Source organism: Heterocephalus glaber, unplaced genomic scaffold (genome assembly GCF_053883595.1).
Source record: "Heterocephalus glaber isolate CG9 unplaced genomic scaffold, H.glaber_assembly_v1.0 deba00001606, whole genome shotgun sequence".
Taxonomy (NCBI): domain Eukaryota; kingdom Metazoa; phylum Chordata; class Mammalia; order Rodentia; family Bathyergidae; genus Heterocephalus; species Heterocephalus glaber.
Genome location: NW_028258377.1, coordinates 37,662,368 through 37,674,790, shown reverse-complemented (window position 1 = coordinate 37,674,790; position 12,423 = coordinate 37,662,368). Strand labels below are relative to the sequence as shown.

Here is a 12,423-nt window from a genome sequence, read left to right as displayed (position 1 = left end):
AGGGCCATTGACATCCTGGCCCAGGCCTCTTCCTGTTCTCTTTAGTTCTGGAAATAGGTTGCTTTATCTGCAATTTTTATTCTTTTCGGGAGCCATCCTGTCCTCTTCTCCTTGGGGCCTAGCAAGACTATCAATAATAATTTCTTTCCCCTAGCCCAGCCTCTGGCCACAGAGGTGGGCAGGAATATCAAGCGAAGGCAGTCATAGTACCGCATCTTTCCACAGGTAGTTGGTCTAGGTGCAGCAATGAAGCCAGGCCAGTCATTTCCAGGCTCCTGCACTGTATGGAGCTTTCCACTGATTTGTCAGGCTGCAAACACAGAGCTGGCCTCCCTGACTATATCAGAGAAGCCCCCTACAGCGGCTAAAAACTAAACAATCAGAGAGAATAGAGCCAAGGGAGAAAAAAGAGAAAGATCATCATTTGTGTTGGAGATTCAGCCTTGCCTTAAGGCAGACATCTAAATCTGCCACTGATTATAAGCAAGCATCAGAGGACTGTACCTTTCATCCTCAGAAGTTTCCCAGACTGACCCGTGTGTCCGAACGAACTTGTCTCCTCCGACTCTAGGCCAAGCGATTAAGCTCAAAGTGTGCTTGCAAAACCCAGCCACGGAGCAGGCACAGTGATACAGAAAAACTGCAGCTGCACCCAGCCTCTGCGATGCAGCCCAACCCCAGGGGCGCCCTTCCCTGACCTGTGTTTTACATTCTGCAACCAGGAAGCTGTCCACACAAGAGCCACAATTTCCATTTCCCTGCCACACCCCCTCTCTCCATCTAAATGGGAACAAACTCGATGGACCCCCTCGGACACTCACCCGTGCCTGGGGAGCAGAAATATGGTCTTTAGGGGCAGAATGTGGATGCCCTCTCAGCTTTACTTCTTCCCAGTCGTCACTCAGTGTGTGTTTAGTCCCGATCTTGTGCCAGGTACTCCACTAGGCGCTGGCTATGAAGACCCTGTACCCCACTGGCTGTTATCTCCCCACTGTGTTCCCTTGCACACTCTCTCCCATGTCACAGGAGAACACTCAGAGCTCCATGTCCACAGGGTCCCAGTGACAGGCACCCCCGTGATAACTGAAAGGCACAAGAAGAACCCTGATTTTCAGGCCTAAACTATGAGATGGCAAGTTGAGGTTTTGCCCATAACTTCCAGGTTTTTGTTGAGAAACCCCAACTCCAATGCTACAGGCAACTGAAATCAACAGCTGCAACTTCCCATGACATTTCCAGATTTCCAGAATGTGGCCTCTCTGACCTTTGCTTCCCCCATATTCCATCTCCGACAATTGGGTAAGATTCTAAATCTTTGTACTCGATCACTTTCTGCTCAAGATGCCTAGAGTGGTTCCTGTTTCTCTCTTCCCAAAGGACTTTGCCCATACCTTGGGGGAAGGCAAGACCAGGGCCTACCGGGGCTGCCCAGATGAAAAGCTGTGTTCATGCAGGCCCGTCTGGTCACACTGGGCTCAGCCCTGCCAGGACACAATGTGTGGATCCACTACAACAAACCAAATCAGCATGGCCAAAGATGCCATTGAAAACATGGCAAGCCCACGTGGGATCACACATGACAAAGTAAGTGAGCTTAGACTGGTGGGTATGGTATGCCTAGAAACATACACATGCACATGCGCGCGCGCGCACACACAGAATGAAACTATCTCTGACCCCTAGATACTAAAATGGCAAGGCAGAACAAGCGTAAAACAGTCCAGGTGCTAATTAGTCATGCACATGACAGGTGAAAGGGGTATGGGAATGTCTCCTATGCCAGCACCAGTCACCCGCTGTCATCTGCGGGGAGCCCGCCGTGGCAGGGGCCTCTTGCCTCTCTTTGTGACTCTCAGCACTGCTTGTGTTAGGATCCCCTTCAAGCCACGCACAGAGACTTCCTCCTGATACCACCTCTCTCTTAGACCCAACCTCATTGCCTCCTTCATTTCTCACGTCTCTTAGCTTGTCCTTTCCAAAATTCTACATTTGGCCCCCTCAGTCTTCAGACTCAGTACTCCTTCGTCCGTTCTACTCACTCCCTCCATTTTGCAGCCCATTCCCCCATCAAGTCTGAGAGCTGGGCCTGTGGGCGGAGAACGAAGGAGAGCTTGCTCTCACCGTCAAACACCTCCCAAGTAGGGGCAGTCAGGCCCCTACTCTGCCGGAGAATCCTCCCTGGGCATAACCCTGTGTTCTATGAGGCAAGAAGTCTCTGTCTCCATTTTCCCCTTGGGAAACATCACCTGTGTCCCCTGCGCTGCCCCACCTTGGTACGTGCCCCATAAGGAAGGCATATGTGGAGCTGCAGCCCAAGGGTGAAGAAGACACAGAAAGCCCACCCTATCACCTGTGCGTGCAAAAGGTGTCTGCAAAATGTGTGCCACCACGGTAGGGCAGTGAGGTTATGGGGCTATTTTTCAAGAGCCTCTATTTTTATAAGATCTCTTCAGTAAAAAGAAAATCAGCAAATAGAAAGACATCGCTGGTCCCTGAAGAATCGTTTTAGGGCTGAAATTACACATGCCCACACTGTGGGAGAAGTCTTTTCTCATCCTCTCCTCTCCTCTCCTCTCCTCTCCTCTCCTAGAGAGCTGCCCACCCAAGGAGGCCCTGCACCCTACTCTCTGCTCAGCTCTCCCAACGGAATTAAGATTTCCCTGATGCCGGTATTGAACACTACTTCGAATTTGAGCCATATGGAAACAGTGGATGTAGCTCCTGCCTCGCCCTCGGTTTCCTACCACAGGTGTTTGCTCAAAGTTTCTGCTGTGGATCTTGAAGCCATCATCTCTATGTGGGACAGTGTGCAAACTGAGTCAACATCCCAGTCAAGCTGGAGGGCAGAACCCCTGACCCCCAGTGCAGAGGTCCTTTCCAGTTCACCAAGCTGCCTGCCTCCCCATGTAGGATGCACAGCCTAGTGGACTTTGCTGGGATCACCCCAGCCCACACTGCTGACTTTTCTATTATCTTCAGTTCTAAAAACCTGTCAAACTCATCATTTCTGACTCACAAAATAAATTTATTTTTTGAGTCATGTAGGGAAAAATTGAAGTTGAATGCTGTGAGGGTAGAGCTTTTGTATTGGTGTCAGGAGTCTTGTGAAGTCTAATGGAGCCATTCTTTGACAACATTATCTGTGTTTGGCTAATTTGGTGGAGTAGACACCGTCCTTTATTGAACAAGAAGAATAGAATGCCTAGTCCTGGGAAAGCAAAGAGTTGGCCCATTGTAGATAATTTGCTTCCACTATTCATGTGGCAGATAGGCACTCAATTATACAGATGTTCATAGGTAAATTTCCATTCATTCTTTTATCACCTTGCAAATGAAATAGTCATTTTTAAAATAGCTTGAAGCAGAGATGTGTGTCAGTAAACAAAAGGGCAGGCTTCCTTATCAGAGGAAATTTTGTCCTGATTATTTGTTCTTCCACCTCACAGAAAGCTCTGCCACTCATTCACAGCCCCTGTCAACATGTGTCTTATTAATGCAGACCGTGTTGTAGATGAACAGCCGTGGGAGAAAACTGTTCCTGAGCTCAACACTCAGGGGTGGAGGACAGGAAATGCCCCTTACCCTAAGGAACCCTTGGGTGCAGCTGGGTGGTAGCACCAGGGGTGGGAGCCTCAGATGCCCATGATGCTGCCCCCTGACCAGGGAGTGGGAATAGGAAAATGTCTGCCTCCTTAGCAGAACTAGGAGCAGCCTAGATGAGGGCACCCACTGTACTTGGATAGGACAAGTACTCCAGGGACCCTGTAGCTAGATGTCACCTGAAGAAGCCCAGACCTTGCAGAGCGCACCAGGTTAGGGTGGATGCCTGGGCTCGTGGTTGGAAGTGCTGCAGGAAACATGTGTGGTGTGGGCAGTGCATCACACTGGTGCCATGGATATTCATGAGCACCCTGTCGGCCTCCACTTTCTTCCTCAGAACAATCACAGGATTCCTTTTGTTGTCCAACAGCCTCTTCACACCAAGTGGTCTGCTGGGTCCAGACAGCAGGCGGGGAAGGAAGCACGCATCTCCTGGCCTCTCTGCTCCTCCATCTTCCAACAGCAAGACAGGGCTAATATTTACTTCTTGTAACTAAAATGTCTGGGGCCTTGGGGGGAAGCTGCTGCTTTCGAAACGTAAGCACAACCCCATGAGTACCACTTGCCTCACCAGCTATGTAGACGGAGACTGTTCAAATTGCATTTCTGCAAATGGAATTTTTCTTCAGAGAGCTTCTTCTCGAAACATTCTTTTATGATGGCCTATGTAAGGTCAAGGGGCTCCCGACAACTTAAATGGAGGACAAATAGAATGATCAAAGAGGATGTTCTGCAAACAGACGCTTAACTCACCAGGAGGCTGCTCACAACTGAAGGAGGCCGCTTCTTCCCCTTGGAACTTAGCTCACTCGCTCTTTGCACCAGCTGAATTTTGTCTCTGGAAGTCAGTGAGGGTGGTCTGTAACCAGTAAAGAGCTGTAGATGTGTAGTGTCAAGGTGACACGTGGAAACCAAAGGCCATGCGGTCAGGGAAAGAGAACCACGGGGCTCCTCTTGACATTTCCATAGGCACAAGGTCACGTCCTCTCAACTGAAAACCCAAATGGAACTGAGGGAGACCCACATCACACATTTAGATAGCAGCTGCTCACAGCTCATAAGACTGTCTAGTTCCTTGATGGTAGAGATGGCATCTTCTTCTCGTGCTCAAGGGGGCACCATTTGAGAGAACCTTCTCCGTCTCTACCCTGAAGCCTTCCCAGCCCCAGGCTTCCTGCATGCAGCTTCTCAAGCACTTGGACCCTCTCCACCATCTCAGCATCCCATCTCTGTGTCTCCACTGCCAGCCACTGCAGACGCCTTGAAAGAAAGGGGTCCTCCGCAGCAGCCTCAAAAAGTCCTTGTTGACTAACACACTGAACTCCCCGTTTCTAAAGCATAAAATATGAAATCCTCAATTGAGGTTTGATTTCTTTTTTTTTTTTTTTTGGTACCGGGGATCAAACTCAGGACCTTGCGCTTGCCAGGCAGGCAGTGGAACCACTGAGCTAAGTCCCCGGCCTTGAGGTTTTATTTCTTAATGTCATCAAATATTTAATTTCCCCCCAAGGATTCCAACTACTGTAAAAATTGTGATTCCAAACTAGAACATAAGATTCTCCCTTCTTTATGACATAGCACACTTGCAACAGAATGAAACACGTGGCTTTTCTAAAGAGCCGGGGTGCTGAATGTATGTGGGATCCACAGGGCAAGATGCAGGCAGAACAGGCAGAGGCAGGGCACAGCCCCAGGCCAGGGCAGGTGCCAGTGGAACACAGCCATGGCCCTCAATCTGGGCCACATCTGGCAGAACTCAGACTCCAAGCCAACAGCTCCAAGGCTCAGATGGTCCAAGCCAATTAACTACTATGTGACATGACTCACATCGTCTTGTTCTCAAACTCACCCAGGCTTGAGGGCCAGTGTGGGGCTGGGAACTAACGAGAACACCTGCAGCTGGAAGTCCAGATGTTCAGGGACTTCTGTGTGAACTTCACTGTATTAAAAATAAAATCAAAAAATTAAAGAGAAAAGTTAAGTATGCTATCTTGGCTTGTATCCTTCGGAATGACTTTGAAAGCCTGATGGCAAAACCAAGCCTTCTGGAAATTTCTTTTTCCCTCACCCATCTCCCAAGGTCATTGAAAGAGGACATCCAGGAACAAGCTGGGATCTCACTCTCTGTCCCCTCTGTGCTTCTGGTTCTGGAGGAGATGAAGAGACCCTGGGGCCTATGTGACCACCCAAACACCACGAGGGACAAAAGCGCCTTTGTTCACTCCTCTGTCTCTCAATCACATGAAACCTGAATGAGCCTCAACATTAGAGTAGGAAACTGATGAATCCAGTGAAATCCCCCAAACCACATGGACCATAGGATGCATAGTCACTAGTAAGTAGCTTAATCTTCTCACTTCAAGGACAGTTGTTTTGAGCAAGCTGTGTGAACTTGAGCCAAGAGCCAGAGCAAAAAGGTCCATCCCTTGATAGTAAGATGACCTCAGGGCGTAACGGAGGTCCTGGCGCTGAAGGTAGGGGTGGGGTGGGGTGCACACAGCTGTGTAGAAAGAAATCCCAGAATGCCATGCGGTCAGATGAGACCAGTCTGCAGCACAGGAAGGAAACGAAGGGAAGGAGAGGGCACAGCCTGAGGACTCCACCTGAGGCGGCTGAGGCAGAACTCAGAAGCCACCATGACTGTCAGGGGCTGCTGGAAAAAGAAAAGTCGGAATTGCTCCTCTGTGCAGGGGGCTCCCAGGGCAAGAGCCAGACCTAGCAGGCACCGCTGGCTTCCTTCCCATCCGTCCTTAGACTGAGCACTGCTGCTTGCCAGGCCTGGGGCTGGGGACTGGGGACATCACAGGCACAAAAGGAGACAGGGCTGCCCTCGACTTAGACGGGCCGAGCACAGTTTCAGACGTGTGATGAATGACACAGGTGGGACGGGCACTTCGAGGTGGTAAGGGTGCCACATGCGCGGCGGCACTTTCCCTCCAGACTTGGGCCATTCTTACAGGCGAGGACAGCGTGGGAATCCTGGCTAAGAACTCCCTCTGTGTGCACCTGGCTGTGCAGACCTCTGGCTGCGGAGGGCCTGAGACCTGGAACTGCTCTGTGGGCTGGCCGCCTTCACAGGTGACATCCCAGGACAGCTCCAGAAGCTCCAGGCTGCCACAGTCCTCTGGGTCACAGTGCTCCCAGGCACGACGGCTACCGTATTTGTATTTCACAATTTTACTTGCCTTTTCCATTACCCCATGCCAGATGAACTGGTCCCAAATACCACCTTTATCCCATCATTTCAGTCCTCAAAAATTCTGCACTGTTTCCAATCAGACACTCAAGGACTGCTCCGTTGCACACCCACACCAAACTTCAGCTCTTTCTTTTCAGTACTGGGGCTTGAACCCAGGGCCTTCACAGTGAACTACATCCCCAGATACACATTGATTTATTTACCAACTCAGAGTTGCAATTCTCTTGCCCCAGCCTCCCCAAGTGCTAGGATTACAGGGGTGTAGCACCATACCTGGCAAAACCTCAACATTTAAGAAAAATATCCTTGGGTTCTAATATAGAGAGTGAACAAGTTTATTTATCATAACTTAGGCCTCTTCATAATCCCCTTGCATGGTGCCCCCCATGTTCATTCCTGCCTCAAGCTTTGGTTTTCTTCCTAGAGGGCCCTCCCGCATCTTAATTATCTCTGTCCTTCGAGGCTTGGTCAGTGTTTACTTCTTCTATGAAGCCCTCCTGGATTGCTCTCATAAATGAGGGCGTGGCTAAAATTCCATCCCGAACAAAGCATTCTGGGTACCCCCGTGGATGCAGACACAGGAGACAAGCTTCCATGGGCACTCTCAGGAAGCATACCCTCTCCCTCATCCAACCCTGATGCCTGCCTGGGGCTGGGAATTCCTCACTCACAAATCATCCAAAGGCTGGAAACCAAGAGCTCATATCTGCAGTCAACCAGGGCTAAGAAGCTTTAACTGTTTCCAAGTTTGGGCACTGGGCCTTCAATGAGGTCTCTTTTCGCCTTTGCACCTCTTCTCTTTCTCTGTCCAGGACTAAGCACTGAGTTCCCTGACTCCCAAGGTTCCCAGGATTCTCTCATTCCCCATCTACCTTCACATCCTTAGGGATGCCTTCCAGAGCTGTAGCTTTAAATGCCATGTAGAATCCTCTGGCTTCTATTTTTTATCAGAGGCTCAAAATGTTTCCCCTGAGCTCTGTCCTTGGTCATATATTCCAGATCATCTGCAGTGTCCCCACTGAACTGTCTAAAGGAATACCCTAAATTGCACTCCTGGTAACCGTCCATGTTAATTACCTTTTCTTTACTGGGACAAAATACCCGACATATACAATTTAAAAGAAGAATGGTTCATTTTGGCTCACAGTTTCAGAGGGTTTGGTCCATGGCTGGCTAGCTCCAAGGCAGAAGGATCACGGTGGAAGAGCACAGTAGAAGAAAGCTGCTCATCTCATGGGAACCAGGAAGCAGCAGCAGAGAGAGGAAAAGAGCCGAAGTGGAAGGGGCTGGGGTCAAGACATACCCTTCAAGGGCATGTCCCTACTGACTTACTTCCTCAAACTGTGCCCTACCTCCTAATAGCCTATTCAGCTATGAAGTCATCAATGAATTAATCCATTGATGAAGTTAGCAACTTCATAATCCAATCACCTCTCTAGGCTCCAACTCTGAATATAACTGCATTGGGAATTAAGCCATCAATACATAAGACTTTGGGGGATACTTCATGTTTAAACCATAACACTGGAATGTTTTCTGAACTCTAGACGTGGTGGACAGGCTGGGCCATGCATGGTAGTACTTCTGATCTGAATAAAGAATGAAAACACTGAAAGGTTGCGAGAAGATTGACTCCTTTGGGGCTAACTTGTTACTTTTCTGTTGACTGGCTTTCCTGGAAAAACAAACTCTGAGCAAAGGAGAAACTAAGACAGGCCGTGAGCATCTTAACTGTAGATCCACACTCATCTCTAGCCAAAGGCATCAGCCCTCTGCCGCACAGAAGGGAGCCCACCCTCCACCCTGTCCTGCAGAAGTAGAATATAAGCCACTAATGCAAGCAACAAACGTACCTTTGAGTTGTCTTGTGGCCACATTTTCTAAAAAGGAAAAAAGAAATGTAAAATTAATTTTGATAGTATATTTTGTTATATAACTAGATGTCCCTCCCCACAAAGCCTCATAGGTGGGGCTTTGGGAGGTGATTAGATTATGGGATGTGGTACTAACCACTGGATTAGTCCTAATCTGATGATTAATTAATCTACATTGATGAACGTAGAGCTGACTGTGATGTTGAGAGGTGAAGCCTGGTGGGAGGAGGTGGTCATGGGGGGCGTGGCCTGGAAAGGGCCTATGTATACCCTTCCCTCCTCCCTTGATCTCTCCCTGCTCCCCACCACCATGTTGCGAGCTAGTTCTCCTCTGCCATGCTGCCCTGCCTTAGAGCCAGCTGGCCGTGGATTAAAACCTCTACAAACTTTGAGCTAAATAAACCTTCCCTCCTTTAAGTTGTGGATGTCAGGTATTGTGTCCCACCAATGACAAAAGTGATTCAGACACATCTCATTTGACCCAGTATATCTAAAACACTACCACTTCAATCAACAAAAAATGAATTGGATATTTTGCATATTTTTGGTACCAAACCTTCAGGTTTGCAGGTGCATTTTATAGAACATCTCAATGAGAGGTGGCCACATTTCAATCGCTCAACAGCCACATGTGGAATGGAATGCGGGGGCCCAGAACAAGCAAGCTTTGTCTACAGTAGATTTAAGAAAAGTGTAACGTCAGGGATTTAGCTCAGTGGTTCCTTATGCAAGCGCAAGGTCCCAAGTTTGATCCCCCATACCAAAAAGAAAAGTGTAATGTCAAATCTGAGCTGCACTCTGTTCTGATGTGTTTAATCTTTCTACAAAATGCAGGTTTTCCTGCATTAAGATTACAAAACAGAGGCTGCATTGATTTTTCTTCCATTTCTCCACATTTCTCTCGCAGACTCCTTTGCAGAGCCCTGAATTCACTGCATGTGTAAGTGATAGCTCCAGTTTTCCCAGCCAAGGAGCAGAAGCAGTGTTGTCTCCTCCTCCCATGGCATTGCTGTTATCAGGCTCCAGAATTTGCTGGCTTCTGGTCCACCAAGAGACCATCATAGTTTACTAACTGACTTTAACATGGATCTGTTTCTAATAGTAGAATTAATGAATCCTATAAACTAGTTGAGCAGTGTGAAAGCAAATCCCTTCCAAAGAGATAAGATGTTTATTTGGAAATTTGAGAGTGTAGCTGAGTCACACACCTTCATATTAACAAATCCTTTCCCTGGCTTCTCTGACAAGTTTATTGTCCCGAGACAAATACCCTGCAACCGGGGCTGCAAAACCAGGAGGTATCACTAACAAGGACAATGACAGCCTGCGGAAGTGACGATGCACAATCTGACACTAATATTCCTTGTGCTTGCCTTCTAGGGGGGAGTTGGTGTGAGAAGAGTGAGAAACTCGACTGAATTTAGTACAGGAGTGTTTCCTGAGGGGCACCTAGGTCCTAGCATGAAGCCCAGGGCTAGAGAGAGGAGAAAAGGAGGAAAAGGCAGTATGTATAGCTTCCATTTGGAGATTGCAAGGAAGCTTCACTTGATTTGAAGGGCAAAAGTCTTCCAGTGTTCAGCTCGAAGAGCAGGTTCTTCCGGAAGCCCAGTTGGGTGTGCAGACCTGGGTGGGGTGGGCTGTGGGTGTGCAATAGATAACCTGTGTCCCTTGCTCACCTTGCAGGAAAGTTAAACCACTCAGCGAGGAGATACATCAGATGGAAGAGGATGATCAGGAAAAAAGATTGGTCACAGACTGCCTCTGAGCTCTGAAAGAGAACCTAGAACTTAGTGGGGATCTAGGCTTCCCCTCTAGAAAAAAGAAGGGCCAGAGAAGCCTCCGAGAGTAAAGGAAAGCAGTACACAGCAACTCGGTCTACGTGTAAGGTTAGCCACAGGCAGCACTCAGGGATTGGTGAGCAACACCGTGGTGTCACTTTGAAATAGATTTCTACAATGAAATAGTTTTAACTTACCTGGAGGAAAAAAACAAGGAAGCTGGATAACAACTAGTGTTTAGTAAGGATATTTCTAAACTCTGCCTACGTGTTCACATTTTCTTATGTTTTTCTCTAATTTATACGTCCCCTTGTGCTGCGTACATGGTTGTGAGCAATATGACTTGTAGCGGGTGCCTGGAGATTTCAGTGGCCCACCAGAACCAAGGCCAAGGCTCACTCAAGACCAGCTGAGTCAGGACCTCAGGATGAGGAGCCTGGATTGACATCAAGATGTGACTCTAATGTGCAGCCGGGATTGAAACCTATGAGCATCCGGCTGGTGGGTTCCTCTCTCAACCCAGAGAGGATTACAAGGTAGAGTCAAAGGAGGACTGAGCAAAAGTGTTTATTGGAGCGGGAAAGCAGAAAGCAGCATGTATTTGTAAAGTGAAAGTAAAAAGCCCCCAAGCAAATGTACCGGGGAAGGAACCTGAACAGGCTGTCAAAGGGAGTCTCGGCAGTGTAGGGGTTTTACACACAAAAACGACTGTGTCTCAGCCAGGATGAGATCTACCTATGGGGTTACAAGCAGGAAACTTTGCCTTAGAAGTGAGCCTACAGGAACTCAGGGTATGCAGCAGGCACACTTTTGTTAACACCGTTGATTGCAACTTTAAACAGAACAGAGACATCCTTTAGAGGGGTAGGAACGTCCCATACCTGGGCAAGAAAATGCCACCGATCTAACAAGGACTTTGCTTGTTGAGCCTGCAGTGCCCTGGCCTTGGCCACTGTGTCCTGTACTGACTCTTCTCTGGCTGCCTGTCCTGTGTGTAACACTCTGCCAGAACACTCTCCGTACCCCCTGCCCTCGTGGGCCAGCGTCACTGAGAAATCTCATCTTCCCACAATGTCTTGCTCATCCTCAACATCATGTTTTACAGAAGCTGATTATTTAGATTACTGCTGGGTGCCTCTCGTTAGGTTAGGAAAATGATACCCAAACCTGAGAAAACAGAACCTAAGCCCAACCAGACTTGTGGAGGCCACAGGCTTCATTCTCCCTAAGTGTCTTGCTACCTCCCTGTTTCATTCTCCCCCCGAATGTATTTTCCATCTGCTAGTGGAAGAGAGGTATGGGTCTTTGCTATCTCCCTAGGGGTAAAGTAAGTCCAAGGGGAAAAGGTAAGTATCAACTCTAGTGAATGGGGGAAGAGTCTCACAAGCCAAGTTGCTTGCTCATGGAGTCAGCATGGTACAAGACTGAGCCCCTATCGTTGGAATCTTTTAGCAATGACTGAAAAGTCCAAAGAGGATTCTTGAGTTATGCTTGGCTATGGTACTGAGTTAGGGAGCTTTCTGTTGCCATAACAAAATACCTGAGAAAATCAACTTAAAGGTGGAAAGGTTTATTTAGGTTCATCATTTCAGAGGGGTCAGTCTGTGACCAATTGGCTCTGCTACTTCTGGGCCTATGGTGAGGCAGAACATCATGGCAGGGACCGTGTGGTAGAGGAAGGCTACTCATTTCATGGCAGCTAGGAAGGAAAGAGGGAAAGATGGCACCCCAGCAACCTACTTTTTCTTCCTCCTTCCAGCATTGCCACCTGCTAGGGAACACACCTTCAACACATGTGCCTTTGGGAGATATTCTAGATCCAACTATCCTAGCTTTTCTTAATCTTATTAGAGAATTTAATGTCAAGATGTCGGGATTAAATTGCTTTTATGGAAAAGGTACATAGTGCCTACTTCCTAACTCAGGGCTTGAGGTCTAGACTGCCTACTGCTTTATTCATGGCTGAGAAGTG

At 48.2% G+C, this 12,423-nt stretch overlaps 1 long non-coding RNA gene across 1 annotated transcript in view; it reads right to left on the bottom strand.

Annotated features, from left to right (window-relative positions):
- LOC147823009 (uncharacterized) overlaps positions 1 to 12,423 on the bottom strand; it is a 193,982-nt gene that overhangs the window by 148,710 nt on the left and 32,849 nt on the right. The window contains exon 4 of the long non-coding RNA XR_015444861.1: positions 8,653 to 8,679. This is a non-coding gene — a long non-coding RNA (uncharacterized LOC147823009). The remainder of the gene's footprint in view (positions 1 to 8,652; positions 8,680 to 12,423) is intronic.